The sequence below is a fragment of the Gorilla gorilla genome, chromosome 11 (genome assembly GCF_029281585.2).
Source record: "Gorilla gorilla gorilla isolate KB3781 chromosome 11, NHGRI_mGorGor1-v2.1_pri, whole genome shotgun sequence".
Taxonomy (NCBI): Eukaryota; Metazoa; Chordata; class Mammalia; order Primates; family Hominidae; genus Gorilla; species Gorilla gorilla.
Window position 1 is genome coordinate 92594292 of NC_073235.2, and position 24092 is coordinate 92618383.

General features: G+C 37.0%; 1 protein-coding gene across 15 annotated transcripts in view; it reads left to right on the plus strand.

Annotated features, from left to right (window-relative positions):
• Nucleotides 1-24092, plus strand: part of C11H2orf88 (chromosome 11 C2orf88 homolog) — a 323752-nt gene that overhangs the window by 269278 nt on the left and 30382 nt on the right. For 9 of the 15 annotated variants that reach the window (XM_055379250.2, XM_063695392.1, XM_055379253.2 and 6 more), the window contains one exon: nucleotides 18014-18138. The exons of the other annotated variants lie outside the window; for them this stretch is intronic. The gene's annotated coding sequence lies outside the window, so the exon portion shown is untranslated. The remainder of the gene's footprint in view (nucleotides 1-18013; nucleotides 18139-24092) is intronic. 15 annotated transcript variants of the gene reach the window in all.

Genomic DNA, 24092 nt, shown 5'->3' on the forward strand with positions numbered 1-24092 from the left:
AATACCATATTTTTACTGTACCTTTTCTGTGTTTAGGTACACAAATACTTAGTGTTATAATTGCCTGTGGTATTCAGTACAGTCACATGTGGTACAGGTTTGTAGCCTAGGAGCAATAGGCTACATCTTACAGCCTGAGTTTCTAACTAGGTTTGTGTAGATACACTCTGTGAGTTCACACAATGACTAAATCTCCTAATAATACATTTCTCAGAACGTATTTCTGTTATTAAGCAACTCATGATTCTCTCTCTCTATATATAGTGGGTGTAATATATATATGTATATGTATGTATGTGTGTATATATAACTATATATATATAAAAAAAGAGATTCCTAGAAATAAATCAAAGGTAAATGCATCTGAAATTTTAGTAGATATTTCCAGAAACCCCTTCCTGATGGTTATTCCATTTTTCTTTTTTTTTACATTTTTATTTTTATTTTTTATTTTTCCATAAGTTATTGGGGCACAGCTGGTATTTGGTTACATGAATAAGTTCTTTAGTGGTGATTTGTAAGATTTTGGTGCACCCATCACCCGAGCAGTATACACTGTACCATATTTGTAGTCTTTTATCCCTCACCACCCTCCCAATCTTCCCCCAGGTCCCCAAAGTCCATTGTATCATTCTTATGCCTTTGCGTCCTCATAGCTTAGCTCCCAAATGATGTTTGGTTTTCCATAACTGAGTTACTTCACTTAGAATAATAGTCTCCAATCTCATCCAGGTCACTGCAAATGCTGTTAATTCATTTCTTTTTATGACTGCATAGTATTCCGTCATTTATATATATCACAGTTTCTTTATCCACTCGTTGATTGATGGCATTTGGGTTGGTTTTGCTATTGTGAATTGTGCCGCTATAAACATGCATGTGCAAGTATCTTTTTTGAATTATGACTTATTTTCCTCTGGGTAGATACCCAGTAGTGGGATTGCTGGATCAAATGGTAGTTCTACTTTTAGTTCTTTAAGGAATCTCCACACTCTTTTCCATAGCAGCTGTACTAGTTTACATTCCCATCAGCAATGTAGAATTGTTCCCTTTTCACCGCATCCATGCAAGCATCCACTGTTTTTTGATTTTTTGATTATGTTCATTCTTGCAGGAGTAAGGTGGTATTGCATTATGGTTTTGATTTGCATTTCCCTGATCATTAGTGATGTTGAACATTTTTTCATGTTTGTTGGCCATTTGTATATCTTCTTTTGAGAATTGTCTTTTCATGTCCTTAGCCCACTTATTGATGGGATTGTTTATTTTTTTCTTACTGATTTGTTTGAGTTTATTATAGATTCTGAATATTAGTCCTTTGTCAGATGTATAGATTGTGAAGATTTTCTCCCACTTTGTGGGTTCTCTGTTTACTCTGGTGACTGTTCATTTTGGCGGGCAAAAGCTCTTTAGTTTAATTAGGTCCCAGCTGTTTCTCTTTGTTTTTATCGCATTTGCTTTTGGGTTCTTGGTCATGAAATCCTTGCCTAAGCCAATGTCTAGAAGGGTTTTTCCAATGTTATCTTCTAGAATTTTTATAGTTTCAGGTCTTAGTTTAAGTTCTTAATCCATCTTGAGTTGATTTTTGTATAAGGTGAGAGATGAGGATCCAGTTTCATTACCCTACATGTGGCTTGCCAATTATCCTAGCACCATTTGTTGAAAAGGGTGTCCTTTCCCTACTTTATGTTTTTGTTTGTTTGTCAAAGATCAGTTGGCTGTAAGTGTTTTGGTTTATTTCTGGATTCTCTATTCTGTTCCATTGGTCTATGTGCCTATTTTTATACCAGTACCATGCTGTTTTGGTTGACTATGGCCTTACAGTATAGTTTCAAATCAGGTAGTGTGATGCCTCATTTGTTCTTTTTGCTTAGTCTTGCTTTGGCTATGTGGGCTCTTTTTTGGTCCCATGTGAATTTTAGAATTGTTTTTTCTAACTATGTGAAGAACAATGGTGGTATTTTGGTGGGGATTGCGTTAAATTTGTAGATTGCTTTTGGCAGTATGGACATTTTCACAATATTGATTCTATGCATTCATGAGCATGGGATGTGTTTCCATTTGTTTTTGTTGTCTGTGATTTCTATCAGCAGAGTTTTGTAGTTTTCCTTGTAGAGGTCTTTCAATTCCTTGGTTAGGTATATTTCTAAGGTTTTTTTGTTGTTGTTGGAGCTATTGTAAAAGGGGTTGAGTTCTTGATTTGATTCTCTGCTTGGTTGCTGTTGGTGTATAGAAGAGCTACTGATTTGTGTACATTCATCTTGTATCTGGAAACTTTGCTGAATTATTTTTGTTCTAGGAGCTTTCTGGAGGAGTCCTTAGGGTTTTCAAGGTAAATGATCATATCATCAGCAAACAGTGACAGTTTGACTTCCTCTTTACCAATGTGGATGCCCTTTATTTCTTTCTCTTGTCTGATTGCTCTGGCTAGGACTTCCAGTACTATGTTGAAGAGGAGTGGTGAGGGTGGGCATCCTTGTCTTCTTCGTTCTCAGAGGTAATGCTTTCAACTTTTCCCCATTCAGTATTATGTTGGCTGTGGCTTTGTCATAGATGGCTTTTATTACATTAAGGATGTCCCTTGTTTGCTGATTTTGCTGAAAGTTTTAATCATAAATTGATGCTGGATTTTGTCAAATGCTTTTTCCGCATCTATTGAGATGATCATATGATTTTTGTTTTTAATTCTGTTTATGTGGTGAACGACATTTATTGATTCACATATGTTAAACCATTCCTGCATCCCTGGTATGAAACCCACTTGATCATGGTGGATTATCTTTTTGATATGTTGCTGGATTCAGTTAGCTAGTATTTTGTTAAGGATTTTAGCATCAATGTTCATCAAGGATATCAGTCTGTAGTTTTCTTTTTTGGTTATGTCCTTTCCTGGTTTTGGTATTAGGGTGATGTTGGTTTCATAAAATGAATTAGGGAGGGTTCCTTCTTTCTCTATCTTGTGGAATAGTGTCAAAAGGATTGGTACCAATTCTCCTTTGAATGTCTGGTAGAATTCTGCTGTGAATCCCTCTGGTCCTGGACTATTTTTGTTGGTAATTTTTAAATTACCATTTTAATCTTGCTGCTTGTTATTGGTCTGTTCAGGGTATCTAATTCTTCCTGATTTAAGCTAGGAGGATTGTATTTTTCCAGGAACTTACCCATCTCTTCTAAGTTTTCTAGTTTATGTGTGTAAAGGTGTTCATAAAGTAGCCTTGAATTATCTTTTGTATTTCAGTGGTGCCAGTTGTAATATCTCCTGTTTCGTTTCTTAGTGAGGTTATTTAGATTTTCCCTCTTCTTTTCTTGGTTAATTTTGCTAATGGTCTATCAATTTTATCTTTTCTTTTCTTTTCTTTCTTTCTTTTTTTTTTTTTTTTTTGAGATAGAGTTTCACTTTTCTTGCCCAGGCTGGAGTGCAATGGCACGATCTCGGCTCACTGCAACCTCTGCCTCTCAGGTTCAAGCGATTCTCCTGCCTCAGCCTCCTGAGTAGCTGGGATTAAAGGCATGTGCCACCACACCTGGCTAATTTTGTATTTTTAGTAGAGATGGGGTTTCACCATGTTGGTCAGGCTGGTCTTGAACTCCCAACCTCAGGTGATCCACCTGCCTCAGCCTCCCAAAGTGCTGGGATTACAGGCAAGAGCCACTATGCCCATTATTTTTCAAAGAACCAGCTTTTTTTTTCATTTATCTTTTGTATTTTTATGTTTCAATTTCACTTAGTTCTCTGATCTTGGTAATTTCCTTTCTTCTGCTGGGTTTGGGTTTGGTTTGTTCTTGTTTCTCTAGTTCGTTGAGGTGTGACCTTAGAATGTGAGTTTGTGCTCTTTCAGCGTTTTTGATGTCAGTGCTTAGGGCTATGAACTTTCCTCTTAGCATCGCCTTTGCTGTATCCCAAGGTTTAGATAGGTTGTGTCATTATTGTCATTCAGTTCAAAGAATTTTAAATTTCCATCTTTATTTTGTTTTTGACCCACTGCTCATTCAGGAGCAAGTTATTTAATTTCCATATATTTGCATGGTTCTGAAGGTTCCTTTTGGAGTTGATTTCCAGTTTTATTCCACTGTGGTCTCAGAGAGTGCTTGATATAATTTCAGTTTTCTTAAATTGATTGAGGTTTTATGGTCTATCTTGTAGAAGGTTCCATGCACTGTTGAATAGAATGTATATTCTGCAGTTGTTGGATGAAGTGTTCTGTATATATCTGTAATGTCCATTTGTTCCAAGGTATATTTTAAATCCATTGTTTCTTTGTCGACTTTCTGTCTTGATGGCTGGTCTAGTGCTGTCAGTGGAGTATTGAAATCTCCCACTATTATTGTGTTCCTGCCTATCTCTAGGAGGATTATGGCTGTCTCTGCCGAGTCATGCAGGTTGTCAGGGAAGCGGGGGAAAGCCGGCAGTCACAGGCCTCACCCAGCTCCCATGCAAACCGAAGGGCCGGTTTCACTCCCACTGTGCCCCCTGCAACAGCCCCCAATCTGTTTCCAGGCAGACAGCATGACAGACTTGAAAACATGCCCTGGGCTACCCACCTCCCAGCTGCAAAAGAAAAGAGCTTGGCTCTTCCCCACCCTGTGGAGTCTGCACACAGGATTTGCGCCCTCCCCCGAGTTCTGGTCAGGAGGCTTCTCACCCCATTCAAATTGTTACAAAGTTCAGCTAGAGATTTCCTTCTCTCTGCGGAGTTTCACTCCCTGCTCCTCTGGTCACCCTCCTGATGGATCTCTGTGGTGCCAGGCAGGAATGGCCTGCTAGGGGATGCAGCGAGATCCCAGGTCCTTTCTGCGGCTTCCTCTACCACTGTTTTTCACTCGGCTCTCCAAATTGACTCAGCTCCAGGTAAAGTCAGAAATTTCTCCCACAAACAGACCTTCAGCCTCTCCAGTGGGAGGTGTTTGGGAGAGGAGGGTCTCCCTTTCCCAATTCTGCAGTTGGGGGACTTACAGTATTTGGGTCCTGGGTCCTGCAGGAGCAGTCCACTTCCTTCAGAGGGTCTGTGGGTCCTCTCGGGATTGCTGGTTTGTTCTTGCAGTCAGTATGGAGCTAAAATTCAAATGCGAGCGTCTGCAAACTGCCCTGTCCGGAGCTGCAATCTAGTCCTCCGGACAAAGTATGATCTCTGTCCTCCCAAGAGGAGATCCTCCCATGATCTCCTGCTTTTTTTTTTTTTTTTTTTTTCATTATTCCTTTTTTCTACTCCCACCAGCAATATTTGAAAGCATTTGTTTCCCCATAGCCTCTCCAATAATGTACTATAGGAGTTTTGGATTTTGCCAGATAGTTGAGGAATTCTATCTCAGTGTAATATTAATTTGTATTTTTATTGGTGAAGTTTAGCATCATCTCATTTTTTTAGTGGCTATTTGTATTTTTTCTGTGAACTATTCGTTCATATTCTTTGCTTACTTGTCTATAAAATTGGCCTTTTCATTCACTATTTCTAGAAGTTTTTATATAAGAATACATATAAGCACTCAGTTTGTGCTATGAATTGCAAATGTCTTTCCTATTTGTCATTTCTGTTTTGATTTTGCTAATGGGATATTTTTGACCTACATAAATGTTTGGTTGATTTGTGTTTACATTTGACTATTATGCTATCCAGATTTTTTTTTAATTTTAAGTTCTAGGATATATGTGCGGGACGTGCAGATTTGTTACATAGGAAAACATGTGCTATGGTGGTTTGCTGTACCTACCAACCCATCATTTAGGTGTTAAGCTCCGCATGCATTAGCTATTTATCCTGATGCTCTCCCTTTCCCCATCCCCCCATGACAGGCCACAGTGTTGTTCCCCTCCCTGTGTCCATGTGTTTTCATTGTTCAGCTTCTATTTGTAAGCAAGAATAAGCAGTATTTGGTTTTCTGTTCCTGTGTTAGTTTGCTGAGGATAACGGATTCCAGCTCCAACCATTTCCCTGCAAAGGACATGCTCTAGTTCCTTTTTAGGCTGCATAGTATTCCATGGTGTATATGTACCACATTTTCTTTATCCAGTCTATCATTGGTGGGCATTTGGGTTGATCCCATGTCTTTGCTATTGTGAATAGTGCTGCAATGAACAAACCAAGCAACTATCCAGACTTTGATTTATAGTTAGAAAGGTCTTGGCCAGGCCGGGCATAGTGTGGCTCACGCCTGTAATCCCAGCACTTTGAGAGGCCAAGGCAGTCAGATCACTTGAGGCCAGGAGTTCAAGACCAGCCTGGCCAACATAGTGAAATCTTGTCTCTACTAAAAATATAAAAAATAAGCCAGGCATGGTGGCAGGTGCCTGTAATCCCAGCTACTTGGGAGGCTGAGGCACAAGAATTGCTTTAATCTGGGAGGCGGAGGTTGCAGTGAGCTGGGATTGCGCCACTGCACTCCAGAGCGAGACTCTGTCTCAATTAAAAAAACAAAAAACAAAAAAACAAAACCAAAGAGAGGTCTTGGCCAGGCTCCATGCCTCACTCCTCTAATTCCAGTGCTTTGAGAGGCTAAAGTGGGAGGATCGCTGGAGGCCAGGAGTTTGAGACCAGCCTGGGCAACAGAATGAGACTCCATCACTACAAAAAATTAAAAAATATTTTTAATTTAAGCAAGAAAGATCTTCCCATGATTCTAATAAATATCACCTATGTTGTTTTCTAATACTTTTTATCATTTCATTTCTTTACATTCAAATTGTTGCTCCATTTGGGCCTATTTCTGTATCCCCATAACATAGCAGGAGTACAGAACTGGCTTTCTTTTCTTTCAACTTGCCACTCCATTTCCCCAACACTATTTATTTATTTAAAAGTCCATCTTAACTTTGATTTGGCATGCAGTCTTCATTGTGAACTAAATCCCCATGTGCATTCAAGTCTTTCTCTGGACTTTTTCTACTCTGTTTCATTAGTCTGTCTTTTCATAAGCCAATCCTACATTCTTAATTATTGATGCATTATAGTATGTTTAAACCCCTAATAAGAATAGTACTTTTATTGCTTTTATTTATCAGAATTTCATAGGCTATTTTTTGTTCACTTTTTCCCCCATAGGAATTTTATAATTGGTTTGTCTAGTTCCAGGAAAGAAAATCTACACTTTTTGTTATTATTGTTCCTTAGTAACTTATCAATGTAATACAACTGCTTTATGATAATGAGTCTTTCTGTTAAAGAACACAGTCTTTACATTTGTCTAAGTTAACTTTTATATCCTTTTTATTAGAAAGTTTCTTCTCTAGGTTCTGAACATTTCTTAAATAATTCTTAATACTTTGTCACTTGTTATTATCGATGTGGGATTTACTCGCCCATTCTTTCTTTTTTTTTTGAGATGAAGTCTCACTCTGTCACCTAGGCTGGAGTGCAGTGGCGTGATTTCAGCTTACTGCAAGCTCCGCCTCCCAGGTTCACGCCATTCTCCTGCCTCAGCCTCCTGAGTAGCTGGGACTACAGGTGTCCACCACGACGCCCGGCTAATTTTTTGTAATTTTAGTAGAAACGGGGTTTCACCATGTTAGCCAGGATGGTCTCGATCTCCTGACCTTGTGATCTGCCTACCTCAGCCTCCCAAAGTGCTGGGATTACAGGCATGAGCCACCATGCCCGGCCACTTGCCCATTATTTCTAAGTCATTGTTTACATATATGAAGACTATTAATTTCTATGTATTAATAATTTTATATCCTGCTACTTTGCTGAATTTTCTTATGATCATTTTCATTTGGTATCTGTTGGATTTTTCAGGTATACAATCGTACCATCTGAAAATATAGAAATATATTTTTTTCCCAATTTTTATACCTCTAATTTTCTATGGTATTGGAGGTATAGCCAATCCGTTAGACAATGTTAACTAGTAGTGGTGATTTTGGGCATCTTTGTCTAGTTTCAGACTTTAGGAAGAATATCTTCAGTGTTTCTCCACTAGGAAATGGGCTAGCCTTAAAGTTAAGATAAAATATGTATAATAGTATAATGTTTTCATCAATTCTTATTTTGAGTGCTTTTTAAAAAATCAAGAATAGTTTTGGTTTTTATTAAATTCCTTTTAGCAACTATAAATATAAACATAATTTTCCATCATAAATTTATTAATATGGTAAATTACATTAATATATTTTGTATTATTGAGTTATTCTTGCATTCTTACATAAGCATTGAGAAGGAATCTCACTTGATCATGGTATATTCTCTTAATGTGCTAATTTGTTAATATTTTAGTAAGTCTTCTCAATTGACATTCATAACTAAAGTTGATAATTCTTTTTTGCAGTCTATAAGGCTTTAGTATCATCAATGTTATAACTTATAGTCTGGAATTTTTCATTTTTCTAAAATTGGAACAGTTCAAATAGCATTACCTACTCTCTAAAGATTCCTCTGTGAGATGAGATGGGTACATTTGGGGGTTGAGGAGATATTTGCAACATATGTAAGCAATAATTAAGCTATTCTGCAACCTCTTCTTTAGGATTTCCCTCTATTTCAACACAAAATTTCAGTATTATCTTACAGCATTTAACCTTGATATTTTTAATTATGCTTATGCTTCTATAATCTACTAATTTCTATAGTAATTGACCCCTGTGGAATTTCTGAGTCTGCTGGGGTGACTTTTGAATGATTTAGTTTTCCTGGAAAAATCATTTGTTTCATCTTCCGAGTTTTCAAATTTATTTGCACAGAGTTGTGCAAAGCAGCTTCATAATCACTTTTGTTTCTGTTATTCTTTTCATTTCATTTTTTTTTAATCATTTGCTGTATTTTAGTTTGGAAAGTGAATTAATCTGTCTTATTTTTAGTGTATTTGTTTCTCCTTGTATATTCTATAGCTTTGACTTCATGCAAGTAATTGCTAAGTTGTTTGGTACACAGATATTCATAAATAATCTTCCTTGTGAATTCTCATACTTAGCATTTTTTAAAAGTCTTTATAAATCGCTTTTGGGTGTGAGTTCTGTATTTACTGATTAAAATCACTGCCTGTGCTTTCTTTTAGTTCATATTTGCTCATACTGTTATCTTAATTGAGTTGCATTGTCTTAGAAGTGTCTCTTGTATACAAGACAGGGCTACATTTTGCTTTATGATAGAAGTATATGACTTATTTCATGCACACAAACCCCAAAATTCACATCTAACTATGTTCCACTGGCCAAAGCAAGTTACCTGGCAGTCTAGATTCAAAGAGTAGAAATAAACTTTACTCTTAGGGAGAAGTTACACAATGCTGTGGCCATTTGGATAGGGAACAGACCTACTGCAGGCTGTGAGGTGGACTGCCTGTGTAAGAGCTAACTGGGGAGTGTAGAAGAGATCTGTGTTTGGAGGCAGGTCTCCTACTTGAGTGAAATGTGCAGTTGGCAGACACTCCCACCACTTTTCTAAGGCTTACTTAAGAACCATACATGCACTGGAAGAGAAAGCCAGCATTTGAACTTGTGCTCCTCAGAGTACATGGATGGCTATTCAGTGTTAGCCACAGAAGCAGGGACAGCCAACATAGAGAGCTCCAACTTTCTCCAGTCAAGGAGGGGGACATTTTCTCTCCTCCCTTCCCCTCTTTTGCCCCAATTACAGAAGAGCTACAACAGAGAGAGTAAGGAGGTATCTGGGAACCAGACCCTTGCCCTTCATTCTCACTCTAAGCTGACAGAACCACAGCTTTTGCCTAAGTTAAGGGAGGGTAGGAGAAGAACTAACAACAGAATAAAGTATTTCTGATGGTTGAAAATGGCTGAATGGCTACAGAATCTGGCCAAGATATCATTAAAGGAGCCTCTCCACAGGAAGAAAGAATTTAATAAAGTGCAAAGTATAGACAAGAAAAAGAAAATAGGAAGCAGAGGTGGGTGAAAAAAAGAAGGGGGCAAAATTAATACAATATAATGAATAGAATAACTATTAGATTAGACTAGAAGAGGGTAAGATCCTAGAGGAAGCTGAATGGGGTGGGATCAATGCAGCCTGGACTTGAACAGGAGGAAACAAACTTCATCTTTTAAGACTGGAGGAAAAGGTATTAAGAACTGATATGAACAGGTGATTGTGCAGACAGGAGTCTGGAAAGCTAATAACTTCAATTTTTTTAATGAAGTAGGAAGTAAGAATGTCTAGTGAGAAAGAGAGTAGCTTGAACAATGAGGAGCTTTAGAATAGTCACTGGAATACTAAGGTTGAAATTAATCTAAGGTGGATAGATTAAAAATATTTTTCTCTGTGCTAGCAACAAGCTATAAAAGAGGAAAAAAATTTTAAAGGCCCTCCTGAAAAATAATAGAATGATACATAAGGACATTAAATAATAAATTTTTCGGTATACTTAGTATAAAAACATGAATGCTCCCCCAAATCAAGTAAATGTAATACAATTCTAATTTAAATTTGCATAGGGTTTTGGGGAATTGGATAAAGTGATCTTAAAGGCTATATGGAATAATTAATGTAAAAAGGAAAACTGGTGAGGAGTGACCTGCCTCACTAGATTGGAGCATATCGTGACCTCCTTATAGGCTTTGGTTTTGGCTTAAAAAAAGATAAGTCAGAAGAACAGAATAGAGGGCTCAGAAGTAGACCCAGTACATGTGGATATTTGATATTTAATAAAAATGGTATTTCAGTTAAAAGGAGAAAAGATAGGTTATTTTTAAAATGGTGCTGATCCAACATCCTATTAATCTGGAAAAAAAGTATTAATATATTGAGATAAGTTCCAGATTGATTAAAGAAAAAAGAAATAATAGATTTTATATACATACAAACATCCTTCAAATTGTTGATTAACCAAGATAGGACCTAGAAGTTATAAAGGACAAGACACACATAATTTCCAAATCTGTGTGACAGACGATTAAATTTAAATCAAAAGAAAATGAATGCTATGCTTTATTGAAAAAATTTTAAAAAGGGAATGATAAATTAGGGGAAATTATTTATTTGAAACACATGATAGAGAAGATTTGGGCTATACTAAAGTGCTTACAAATGAATAAAACATAAATAACCAAAAAGAAACAACGGGCAAATTAGATTTGCAGAAAAGGGAATCCAAATGGCCAATAAACATGAAATCATGCTCAGCCTTGCTGGGAGTGAGGGAAATGCAAATAAAATAATAACAATATACCATGTCATAGCCATTAGACTAGCAAAAATTGACAGTGAAAATTGCTGCTGAAAAGGTTTGGGGAGAAGAGTACTCTCATATACGTGGAAATGTTCATTGTTTCAGTCTTTCAAAAATGTAATCTGGTATTATCCATTGTAATTAAAAATACATTTACCTATCCCATCATAGGAATCTATCCCATGGAAATAAAATCACTACTAGGTAAGGCATACACACATTTATGTTTATTGCATCATTGTTTGTACTAATGGAAGACTGGAGACAGAGTGAGTGCCCCTCAGTAGACAAATGGCTCAATATACTGTATTACAGCATACTCATATCATTAGTATCATACAACCATTAAAAGAAATCAATTCGGTTCTTATTAAGGACTTCCCTTGAGCTAGGCCCTCTTTTGATCCTCACCACAACCTTATGTGGTAGGTGGTAATAATGTTACAGGGTAGGAAACTGAAGCACAGAGAGTTTTTAAAAACGTACCCAAGGCCTCACAGAACTACATTCAAAATCTCTCTATTTTCTCTTTATGCCAGTAGATTTGGAGACATTTTGAAATATATTGTTCATCAGTATGAAAATCTTAATACAGAGAAGTATATAAAATAAGATCACAGTATTATAAAACAAATGACTCCCTAAACTTGTACACACACACACACACACACACACACACACACATACATCACAGGATGCTATATATCTAGAATATGTTTCTACTCCAGAAAAGAAGGTTAAATATTAGGTTGTTAACATTTTAACTTTTGGAAGAACTACATTTACTATTCATGGTAAAAAAATTATGGATATAATTTCATAAAGCTATGTATAAAGGAATGACCACTTTTCATGATTATCTGATGGGGGATAGATTTTATATGATTTTTATTTTTACCTTTGTTTTTAATTACTTAACTATTTTTTTAAATGAGCACAGATAATTGAGGGAAGGGGGGACTATATCCATTGTGGGAAAAATTTACATTAATGGAGACATTTTAATGATAATTTTATAAATTCGCCTCAAGACTATGTCTCACATGTCTCTAGAACTTTAAACAAATTAATGCTAACAAGAAAAGGTTTAGTTATTACATATAAGACTTAAAATGTAATGCTCCAAACATCAGGTCTTGAAAGTGAGGGAAGAGAGAGACCCTCTGATATTGTTTTATACTCAGTACCTGTTTTAAGAAAAAAACAAGGAAGTGAAATCAACGACAGGCAGCCCGGCGCCAGGCCCAAAATCGGACCTGGGCCTGCCTGGCCTAAACCTAGTAGTTAAAAATCAACTCATGACTTAGAAACCGATGTTATTCATAGATTCCAGGTATTGTATAGAGGAACATTGTGAAACTCCCTGCCCAGTTCTGTTTCTCTATGACCACTGGTGCATGCAGCCCCTGTCACGTACCCCTTGCTTGCTCAAATCAATCACGACCCTTTCATGTAAAATCTTTAGTGTTGTGAGCCCTTAAAAGGGACAGAAATTGTGCACTCGGGGAGCTCGGATTTTAAGGCAGTAGCTTGCCAATGCTCCCAGCTGAATAAAGCCCTTCCTTCTACAACTCGGTGTCTGAGAGGTTTTGTCTGCGGCTTGTCCTGCTACAAAAGAAGGGTGTTTTTAGCAGAAGTAAAATTCAATCTACATTTCAGTGTATGCAGACCTCTCAAATAAGCAGTTTCATTACAAAAATTGGTGACGTATTTCTCACATTAACAAATTTGAAGTAAATTTAACAGTGTGTTTCACCTATTGAATAGGAAATGGTAAGATTTGTATATAGAGTCTATGTAAATATTTATATACTTTAAATGAATTTTGCCATAAACAAGCTGTACTTACATTACTTTTAATGATATTGATTAAATTGTAAATTCCTGAGGGGATTCATAGTATCACGTTATCATTTAAGAGATTTTTTTCTTTTTTGATTCTGTTCTCCCTGGCTATCATCATCTTGGCATTATGCAGACTTTGTGGTGCAGAGAAATAGTGGACCCAGGTCCCAAAGTTCTCCCTGAATGGCAGAGCATGCATAAGAGGCAGATCTAAAAGTGATGAGGCAGAACAGATATGATCACAGGGCAGAAGCCTCACAGAAGCAGGGGAAACATCCCTGTTTGGAGTTGGGAGTGGGCAGGAGAATTTCTGTTGCTATCCATTTGGAGAGAAGGCTGCAGGAGAAGGGCTATCCTCAGGGGAGGCCCAGGATTCCTGTAGGGCCTGGAGGTGAAGAGACTTCTAAGACAGGATGAGGATGCAGGAAGTTGATTAGCAAGGGATTAGGATTCCAAAGGCTGCAGTGGAAGGGGCTGTGATGCAGGATAATTGTGGGAGTCACCAAAGCTGAGAAAATACAGAAGGGCATAGGGAACTAGACAAGGTAGGAGGTCTGAGCTGGGATTAGGCACTTGCCTTTCTCCCTGTAAAGGAAAGTTATGATTAGTAGCGATTGGCCTCCACCCAACTAGGTACAAATTATATTGGTGCCATAACTGCCTAAGGGTCCCAGGCACTTGGACCTGCCTCCAGTATTTGTTATATGGGCATGGTGACAGTGGTGGAGCAGAAGGGCAAAGTCTCCCAGGAGGCTCACTTGAGTTCTGGGTTGATGAGTACTGTGGTGCTGAGCCTTTGTATTCTCACCGTCTATATAATCACTTACAATGATTATTTTGTGAATATAAAACATCTACTTTCTGGTTATGAGTTAAACTCTTTAGACTCAATTTCTGGGGATTTTTGGTTTTCTTCCCTGAATTCAGGACGTGCCCTACTTCAACTTGGGATGCGGACTGCTAGAGTGTTGTGGTTTTGTCATACTTGGCTGTGAGTGAGACTCATTTCTTTGAGCTCCCTTTGTTTTGTGAAGCTCAGTGTTCCAAGTTCTCTCGTCCCTAAGGTCCTTGGCTGATGACTGCTTCGTAACCACATTCTTCTAGCCAACATGATGTAAACTAACAGAGCTTGCCAGTAGCTCTGTGATCTCTGAGAGATCACTTTAAGAAAAAAGGCTGAATTCATTGACTCACAAAACCAGTCTTTTGGCATACATGGAAGCCAATGAAGAAAGTATGTGAAAAGACAAGTTGCAACAATCCATTCTTAAGAGCCATTGTTGGCCCTTTCTAAATTTCTGTTCTTTTAACTTTTGAAACTGCTGTCTTTGTATCTGAAAACATTAAGCTATTATGAACTAGAATTTGCCAATGCCAAATTGAAAGCAATTTTATGAGTTTAAAATGTCATTGCCAATAAAACGTTACCAAATACTTTCTTTTAGTATTTCAGTGTAGAGTTGAAACATTTCTTTAGATACAGGCAGGGGAAGTTCATTTTTGAAGATATAAGTTATGAGCATTTTAAGAGGGACAATCAGGACCTAGCTGAGGTTTTCATGGATCTAGTTTTGATGTGACTTTCAATCTTAGGTTATTTTGATCTTTTCTTTCTATTTCTTAAATTAAGTTGCTTTGCAAACAACTACATATTTAATGGTCTCAGAATAGGTAAATAACATGGTCATTTTATGGGCTGCTATTGGACATTGTTCTAGTATCCCCAAACTCTACTCCTATCTAATTTTCCTACCTGTCTGGATGGCACTAGGCTTAGAATAAGATTTTTTTTTTTAACCATGGTCATGGTAATATTCGTCCATGTTTCTCTTTAGTGATCCCTACCTCAAAATGCCAAACCCAAATATTAGTCTCTTGGCCTTCTGTTTATTGTTCTTATGAAAATTGCATAGCTTATCTGTGCTAAAAGGGTAGACTTTAAAATTTATTTTCTCCCATGAGGTTTATAAAACGTGACTAAATGAAACTCATGATTTAGCTTTTGGAATGGGAAACAAATTGGAATATTGGGATATAATTCTTTCCCATTTAATGAAAGTATGACTAGACTTTTGACCTACACTGATTCAGGAAAGTGATGTTAAGGCAAAATGTTTTAAGTAATTAGCTCTCTTTCTCAATTTGTGATTTTTTTTTTAAAAAAGAAGAAACTTTGAAAAATTAAAGACAGATACTAAATATTAACTATAAAAGGATTTCAGTATGAGGGATAATAAATGTTTGAAAGATTCCAAGACAGATAAAGTATAAGAATTGCATGGATAAGTAACTTTTAATTCATAATATAAGTGACATTTTCTTATTTACATTTACATGAAAGTCTAGTCATACCTGCTTTAAATGAAATCTAATCAAGTACTTACAGATGAAGAACGCTAAGTGTAACTTTATATTTGGTCTTAAATGATTCATTAGAAAATCCTTGATTTATAGATAAGCAAATTGTCTCTAAGAGACTAGAATATTTTTTAAAGCTCCCCAATTTTTTAGGGCCAAAACCAGAGTTTCAACACAGTTCTCTGGATTATTAGACATCATTAAATTAAACTTTTTTTTCTAAAATATACATAGTGGAAAGAGGCTTCCATGAATTGCAGTAAGGTCTTTGTGCTGGTGCTTGAAGAAAGACCTCATGCTAGGAAATTCTTGCCTCCAGAAATTACCAATATGTCACTTCCTGCAGTGACATATTAATTTGTCACTTTATTTGCCTTAATCAGTCCTACATGGATGGTCCAGTAGGCCTGAACTCAGAATGTAGTTTATACCAGCTTTTAAAAGGCATTTCTTTACCCTATCAAGTAGCATACCTATTAATAGGCATCTAAAATCATACCAAATTTATTTTCCATAAACAGCACATCCCAGCTTCTCAGGCCCACATTCTAAACAAGTAGCAAGTAAGTACACTCTAGGTATAACCATTCCATTATTTACTATTGTCATGTCATCTTATAGAGAGATCTCTTAGATTCAACACAAAATATCCTTCTTTTTTATTTTTGTTGACCTTTTGACAGCCTTTGACTCCTGGCTTAGAAATCAGTTATAAGACAAAATGCAGTAGCTCAGTATTGATCCCCCTGTTACAGATGCTTATGCAGAAGCAGGAACTGAGGAGTAGAAGTATTCTCTTGTTGGATCAGAAAATATTTGCCAGTTCATTAAATAGGAATGTGTTCTGGACTTACTTTTGGATAAACAAGTTGCATTCATTTTTTTCCCTCTCAGCCACGAAAAAGAAAAGACCCATATTCAGATGATATGAGTTTATTATCTGGAACTAGGAGTGACTTAGAGACTACTGGTTCTATTCTCTAATCACTGCCAGAAAAAAGAACATGGCTTCAGATCAACTATCCCAAAATCAAGGTGTTTATTTTTGGTAGACATTTCACCTAGTTTATAACTGACATCTCTATTAATCAAGTTTCCTCAAAGTAATTGTGACCTAGGATGCTCCTTTCTGGTGCAAAGGACATGACATTTAAATCCGGAGAATACCTCTGGATTAAGATGATTATGTGAGCAAACGTGTTTTCTTCTCATAATTTTACCCTTACCTTCTTTATGACTATCTAGTAGAGTAGAAGATTCATAAGCAAGATTAATTAGGATAGTTTATAGGAAACAGAGAAGTTATTATCTTTGTAAATATGAGTAATTTAAAAATTGTAATACAGTAATATTTTAAATTGCTTATACACATATTAATTTTATAACTTTCTGTTTAAGCAGAATATTCTTCTCCCCAGCCACTCTAGGTAATAGTAGTCTAAGTTGGGGAAAAACAGAGTTAAAATCTTTTGAAGGAAAACAAGCCCCAAAATAATGTTGAATATATACAAAAGAGAAGCTTGTAATTAAAAGTCAATGAAAATAAGCTTTGGGAAAAAAGTATAATTGCTAATACTGCCACAAAAACAATACCATGCTTCTCACAAAAGAGAGAAGCAAATTATACTATAATCTCTGCTACTACATTTATGACTATTGAGGTAAGGCAATAAGGATTTATTTCTTTTGTGTTCTCCATCGGTAAAACTGGAATGATAATATTCCCATGTTTACTTAATAAAATACCACGAAAATAGTAAGCTGCTTATTTAAGAGCCTTATTTAAGGTTTAACAATAATAAATACAATTCAAACTTAAGCTCCAATGGACATATCAGAGGATTCCTTTGGAGTTTTCTTATTTAAGACTTTGAGCACATGGAAGCAATTTTTTTACGAGATATTTTAATGAGAATATTTCTTGCCTGGAAAAAAAAATGAAGGTAAATTTAAAGCTGAGAAATTATATATTTGTCTAGATATTTGAGAGTAAATCTATTTTTCATATTCCACCAAAAAGAAAAGAATAAAAGTTCTTATATAAGCAAATACTGTTAAAAAGCAAGTGGAGTGCATTATGTTAAATATGAGTAAGCCTGTTTCAGGATTGACCTCGCCAGATTATTGGATCATCTTGATGTAAACATTATGCAACCGATGTGTTTCTTAACTTTATAGTTTTAGAAATTAGATTTTTATTAGGTCATCCAGGAGATATCAAGTCCTATAAAACTGAGTCTTGCCCTGTGATTTACAAATCTGAGGTCTTAGCCTGAAATTCATAGTACTTCCTAATATATTTATAACTTCCTTTAGTTTTCATCTATTTAACAGACATATCTTGAGTTCCCACTGATTACCAGGCACTCAACTAGGAATTGGAAATACTTAGAAGACATCATTTCTGCCATTTGAGTGAGGATACTAAATGCAAACAATTTATTATAATTATTTATTGTTATGGATACATACATAAAATGTAGTAGGAAGATAGGGGAAAGATCTAAATCAATGACTTAGTATAACTAGGCCCTTTGTTATGAGCTCAATGACCCATTTCCCCATTTTCCAGAAAGAATATGCACGAATTTTAACCAATAACATTATACTAAGTTCCATGTACTCATATGTTTGCATTGTATAAGTTTTTAAACCAGTTATTTTAGGATTAAGATTGCATCTATTAAATCTTTTTCAGCCTTCATTTAGAAAGGGAACATGAGAAGCACTGAAAAGTAAGGCACTGTGATCTACACGGAAACCATATATTGGGCTCACAGCTACTGAATGAGACTGACTGGTGGAGACAGTTTAGTGAACCTGGTAACTTCAGGGTTTTTTTTCTTACTTTTAACTGTGAGACAGAATAGATTAATTGGTGATTTATAGTGAAAAAATACATTTAAAAATTGTTTCATCTCCTTACAAGATATCTATTTGAAAAACTTAGTCCTGCAATTCAATAGGAAGAAAAGGCTTTATTACGGTATGATAAAAGTATGCCTCTTAAAGGCAAATCGGTCAGATGTGTTGGCTCATGCCTGTTATCCCAGCACTTTGAGAAGCTGAGGCGGGCGGATCACTTGAGCTCAGAAATTTGAGACCAGCCCGGGAAACATGGTGAAACCCTGTCTCTATTAAAAATACAAAAAATTAGCCATGCGTGGTGGCACTGTGGTCTCAGCTATTGGGGCGGCTGAGGTGGGAGGATTGCTTGAGCCGTGGGGTGGAGGTTGCAGTGAACTATGATTGCATCACTGTACTCCAGCCTGGGCAACAGAGCCAGACTCTGTCTCGAATAAATAAATAAGTAAATTAATTAATTAAAGGCAAATAAAATTTATTTATAATTTATTTAGAATATTGGTACTTGAAAATAAATTTTTTTCAGTGATTCAATCTACCATAAATTTTTAATAATGCTTCCGTTAAGAATTATTTTATTTAGTCATTTTCAAATATATTTAATCTGATATTTTAGAGGAATGCTATTAGTTCTCAGATGGGCAGATTTTTGGAATATACAAAATATGGAAAAACTTTCATAGGCTAAAAAAGAATAAAAATAAAACTTACATTCCTTGAGTGCACAATATTTGCCAGATATTCTAATGCTAGCAGACATTTCCAGTTTGGGAGCTACTATAAATACAGATGCTATGGATAGTCTTATCTCTTGGAGTACATGTGCATGATTTTTGTTGGTTATACATCTAAGAATGATCATTTCTAAGTCACATCATAGGTATGTATTAGCTTTAGGTGATAATACTAAACATTTCCCAAAGTGGTTGTCCCAAGTTTTCCTCTCATTTACAGTATAAAAGAATCCCAGAAGCATTTACTTCATCTTATAAGAACCAGAACCCTGATTATATTATTAGCATTAGAATTAAATTTAAAAATTTTAAACCAAATAGAGGCCAGTCCTGGTGGCTCACACCTGTAATCCCAGCACTTTGGGAGGCTGAGGCAGGTAGATCACTTGAGGTCAGGAGTTCGAGACTAGCCTGGCAAACATGGTGAAATCCCATCTCTACTAAAAATACAAAAATTAGCTGGGCATGGTGGTGGGCGCCTGTACTCCCAGATACTTGAGAGGCTGAGTCAGGAGGATCACTTAAACCTGGAAGGCAGAGGTTGCAGTGAGCTGAGATCCTGCCACTGTACTCCAGCTTAGACAACAGAACGAGACTCCATCTCAAAAACAATACAATACAAAACAAAACCAAAACTAAAACCAAATAGAATTTCAAGAAATGAAAAAAAATACAGTAACAAAAATTAACCCAAAGCATGAGCTAAGTTGAAAATTAGACATAGCTGAAGACAATTTATAGAACTTTCAATTTACAGAAATTATTCCATATGCAGCACAAAGATATAGAGATGGAAAAATGTGAGCAATTAAGAGACATTGAAGGTAGAATGGGAAGGTCCAACATACGTCAGAGAGGAGTTCCAGGAGGAGAGAATGAGGGGAGGCAATAGTCAAAGAGATAATAGCTGAACAGTATTTATGTTAGATGATAGACATTAATCCTCAGATTTAAGGAACTCAGCAAATTCCAAACAGAATAATTAAACACCCATATCTACACATAAAACTTTAGAGCACCAAATATAAGAAAGAATATTAAAGAAACTATAAAGATTACATACAAAGGAATTGAAGGAATGGAATAATATCTTCAAAGAGCCAAGGGAACATTCCTAGCCAGCTAAAATATTTCAGAAAGAATGTCAAAGAAAGTTGTATTTAGAAAAAGAGTGAGTTTACCACTTAGATCTTGACAGAAAGATTACTAAATGATGTACTAACTGCAGAAGTAACTTAAATCTAGAACAAAGGAATATAAGAAGCACTGGTGAACAAAGAAATTAATATTATAAGTAAAAAAGAGAAATATGCAAAGCAGTTATTTAAAATATGAGAGAATAAAATGAGCAATGTAATGCTGATAGACTTTAAAACTTAGGGAAAATGGGAAATCTTCTGGAAAAATAAAGATTTCCAAAATTGACCCAGCAAGTGTGAAACTTGACTATGTGAAGGAATTAAAAAAAAAAAATCCACTCTTTTTTTTTTTTTTTTTTTTGCTGAGGTCTGCTACACTTTTGCAAAACAGATTGTTCCTATCTTATATAACCTGTTCCAAAGACTGAAATAAATGGAGTGCTTTCCAACTCATTTTATAAAACCATTATAACATTAATACCAATACAGGAGAACTGTTTAAAAACTATAGGTCGATATCACTCATGAACATAATACAAAAATAAGAAAATACATATGCAAACCAAATCCTGCAATGTATTAAAAAGAATTACAACCAAGTTTGGTTTATTCTAGAAATGAATAAATGATTTAGCATTTGAAAATCTATATAAGTTATCACATTAACAGATCAAAGTAGAGAAACCATTTGCTTATCTCTACAGATGGAAAAAAGCAGTAAAAAATCACCCATTCATAAAAAATGTCTTAGAAAACTAGGAATAGAATGGGACTTCCTTGATCTGATTTTCTTAACTGCCAAGCCCTACAACAAACATTGTAGTAAAACATGGAAATATTCCCTTTAAAAGCAGGAACAAAAATAATTCTGCCATTGCTACTGCTATTCAATTATAGCCAGCAAAAAAAGAAAAAAGAAAGAAAAATGAATGACATGAGGACTAGAAACGAAAGACCAATTATTTATTTGATGGAACATTGTCTACATAGAAAATTTTTAAATTATAGATCATCTATTAGAATTATTGAAAGTTCAGCAAGTTAGGATACCATCCAAAATATAAGAAAAATATAGGGTATTAGTTTGTTTTCACACTGCTGATAAAGACATACCCGAGACAGGACAATTGACAAAAGAAACAGGTTTATTGGACTTACAGTTGCATGTGACTGGGAAGGCCTTACAATCATAGTGAAAGGTGAAAGGCACGTCTCACGTGGTGGCAGACAAGAGAAAAGAGAGTTTGGGTAGGGAAACTCCCCTTTTTAAAACCATCAGATCTCGTGAGACTTACCACGAGAACAGCACAGGAAAGACCTGCCCTCATGTTTCAGTTACCTCTCACTGGGTTCCTCCCAGAACGCGTGGGAATTCAAGATGAAATTTGGGTAGAGACACAGCTAAACCATATCATTCTGCCCCGGCCCCTCCAAAATCTCATGTTCTCATATTTCAAAACCAATCATGCCTTCCCAACAGTCCCCTGGAGTCTTAACTCATTTCAGCATTAATTCAGAAGTCCACAGCCAAAATGAGACTCTGAGACAAGGCAAGTCCCTTCTGCCTATGAGCGTGTAAAATCAAAAGCAAGTTAGTTACTTCCTAGATACAATGAGGGTAAAGGCAATGGGTAAATACAGCTGTTCCAAATTGGAGAAATTGGCTGAAACAAAGGGGCTACCGGCCCCATGCAAGTCCAAAATCCAGCGGGGCAGTCAAATCTTAAAGCTCCAAAATGAACTCCTTTGACTCCACGTCTCACATCCAGGTCATGCTAATGCAAGAAGTGAGTTCCCATGGTCTTAGGCAGCTCCACCCCTGTGGTTTTGCAGGGTACTTCCTCCCTCCTGGCTGCCTTCATGGGCTGGCATTCAGTCTATGTGGCTTTTCCAGGTGCACGGTGCTAGCTGTCAGTGGATCTACTATTATGGTGTCTGGAGGATGGTGGCCCTCTTCTCATGGCTCCACCAGGTGGTGCCCCAGTAGGGACTCTGTGTGAGGGCTCCAACCCCACATTTCCCTTCCACACTTCTCTAGCTGAGGTTCTCCATGAGGGCCCTGCCCTTGCAGCAAACTTCTGCCTGGACATCCAGGTATTTCCATTATATCTTCTGAAATCTAGGCAGAGGTTCTCAAACCTCAATTCTTAACGTCTTTGCACCCATGGGCTCAACACCCTGTGGAAGCTGCCAAGGCTTGGGGCTTCCACCCTCTGAAGCAACAGCCCCAGCTATACCTTAGCCCCTTTTAGTCATGGCTGCAGTGGCTGGAACGCGGGGCACCAAGTCTCTAGACCACACACAGCATGGGTAGCCTGGGCCTGCCCCACAAAACTATGTTTTCCTCCTAGGCCTCTGGGCCTGTGATGGGAGGGCCTGCTGTGAGGGCCTCTGACATGCCCTGGAGACATTCCAGCCCGACCCCCCCACCGCCCTCCCCACTCTGTTGTCTTGGGGATTAACATTTGGCTCCTCATTACTTATACAAATTTCTGCAGCTGGCTTGAATTTCTCCTCAGAAAATGGAATTCTCTTTTCTATCGCATTGTCAGGCTGCAAATTTTCTGAACTTTTATGCTCTGCTTCCCTCATAAAACTGAATGCCTTTAACAGCACCCAAGTCACCTCTTGAATGCTTTGCTGCTTAGAAACTTCTTCCACCAGATATCCTAAATCATCTCTTTCAAGTTCAAAGTTCCATAGATCTCTAGGGCAGGGGCAAAATGTCACCAGTCTCTTTGCTAAAACATAACAAGAGTCACTTTTGCTCCAGTTCCCAACAAGTTCCTCATCTCCATCTGAGACATCTGAGCCTGGATTTCATTGTCCATATCATTATCAGGATTTTGGGTCCAAGCCATTCAACAAGTCTCTAGGAGTTCCAACCTTTCCCACATTTTCCTATCTTCTTCTGAGCCCTCCAAACTGTTCCAAACTCTGCCTGTTACCCAGTTCCAAAGTTGCTTCCACATTTTCAGGTATCTTTTCAGCAGTGCCCCATTCTACTGGTACCAGTTTACTGTATTAGTCCATTTTCATGCTGCTGATAAAGACATATGCGAGATTGGGTAATTTACAAAAGGATGAGGTTTATTGGACTTGCAGTTCCATGTGACTGGGAAGGCCTCACAATGATGGCGGAAGGTGAAAGGCATATCTCACATGATAGCAGACAAGAGAAAAGAGAGCTTGTCCAGGGAAACTTTCAAGACCATCAGATCTCATGAGACTTATTCACTGTCAGGAGAACAGCACAGGAAAGACCTGCCCCCATGATTCAATTACCTCCCACCGAGTCCCTTCCACAACACATGAGAATTCAAGATGAGATTTGGGTGGGGTCACAGCCAAACCATATCATATAGCATTCCTGTATAGTCTTTTGTATCCTGCAGCTCAAGCTGGTGAGGTGGTCTGAATGTGAGGGACTATCTCACTAAGAGCATGAGGCACTCTGATAAAGATACGGAAGATTAGGGCCTGACCTTCTCAGTTTCACTGATAACAGAGTAACTAACACTTGCTGTGATTTACAAGATAGAGAAAAGGTCCAAAATTTGACATTAGAGAATTAGGTAGCCAGGCTTCTTATGAACAAATAACAGGGAAGCCAAGTTGGATATTTGCATTTCCTATTCCACCACATTTTAGGAGAAGATGTTTAAGCATTATGAAATATGATCAGCTACTCCCTCAGTGAGGTAATATGCATTTGCCTTTGGGGACTCGGGTTAGCATGACTCCACATGGTAACATTGATTAGGCTTAGCTGGTTTGGGCTTAAGATACAGCATATTAGCTGGATGCTTTAAGAGTAGAACAAATGGCTTTAAGTGGCAAGACTTATCAGATGTGATTCTGTGGGAGAAGTATTAATAGCCTTAAACTGGTACAGGTTGTTTTGAAATTAAGCCTGCCAAGATACTTGTTTGTCCTTGAAGATGAGAACATAAGATAGGAGCTGTTAAAATGTATTTTTGCCATTAAAAGTAATGGCAAAAACAGCAATTACTTCTGCACCAACCTAATGTAACAAAAA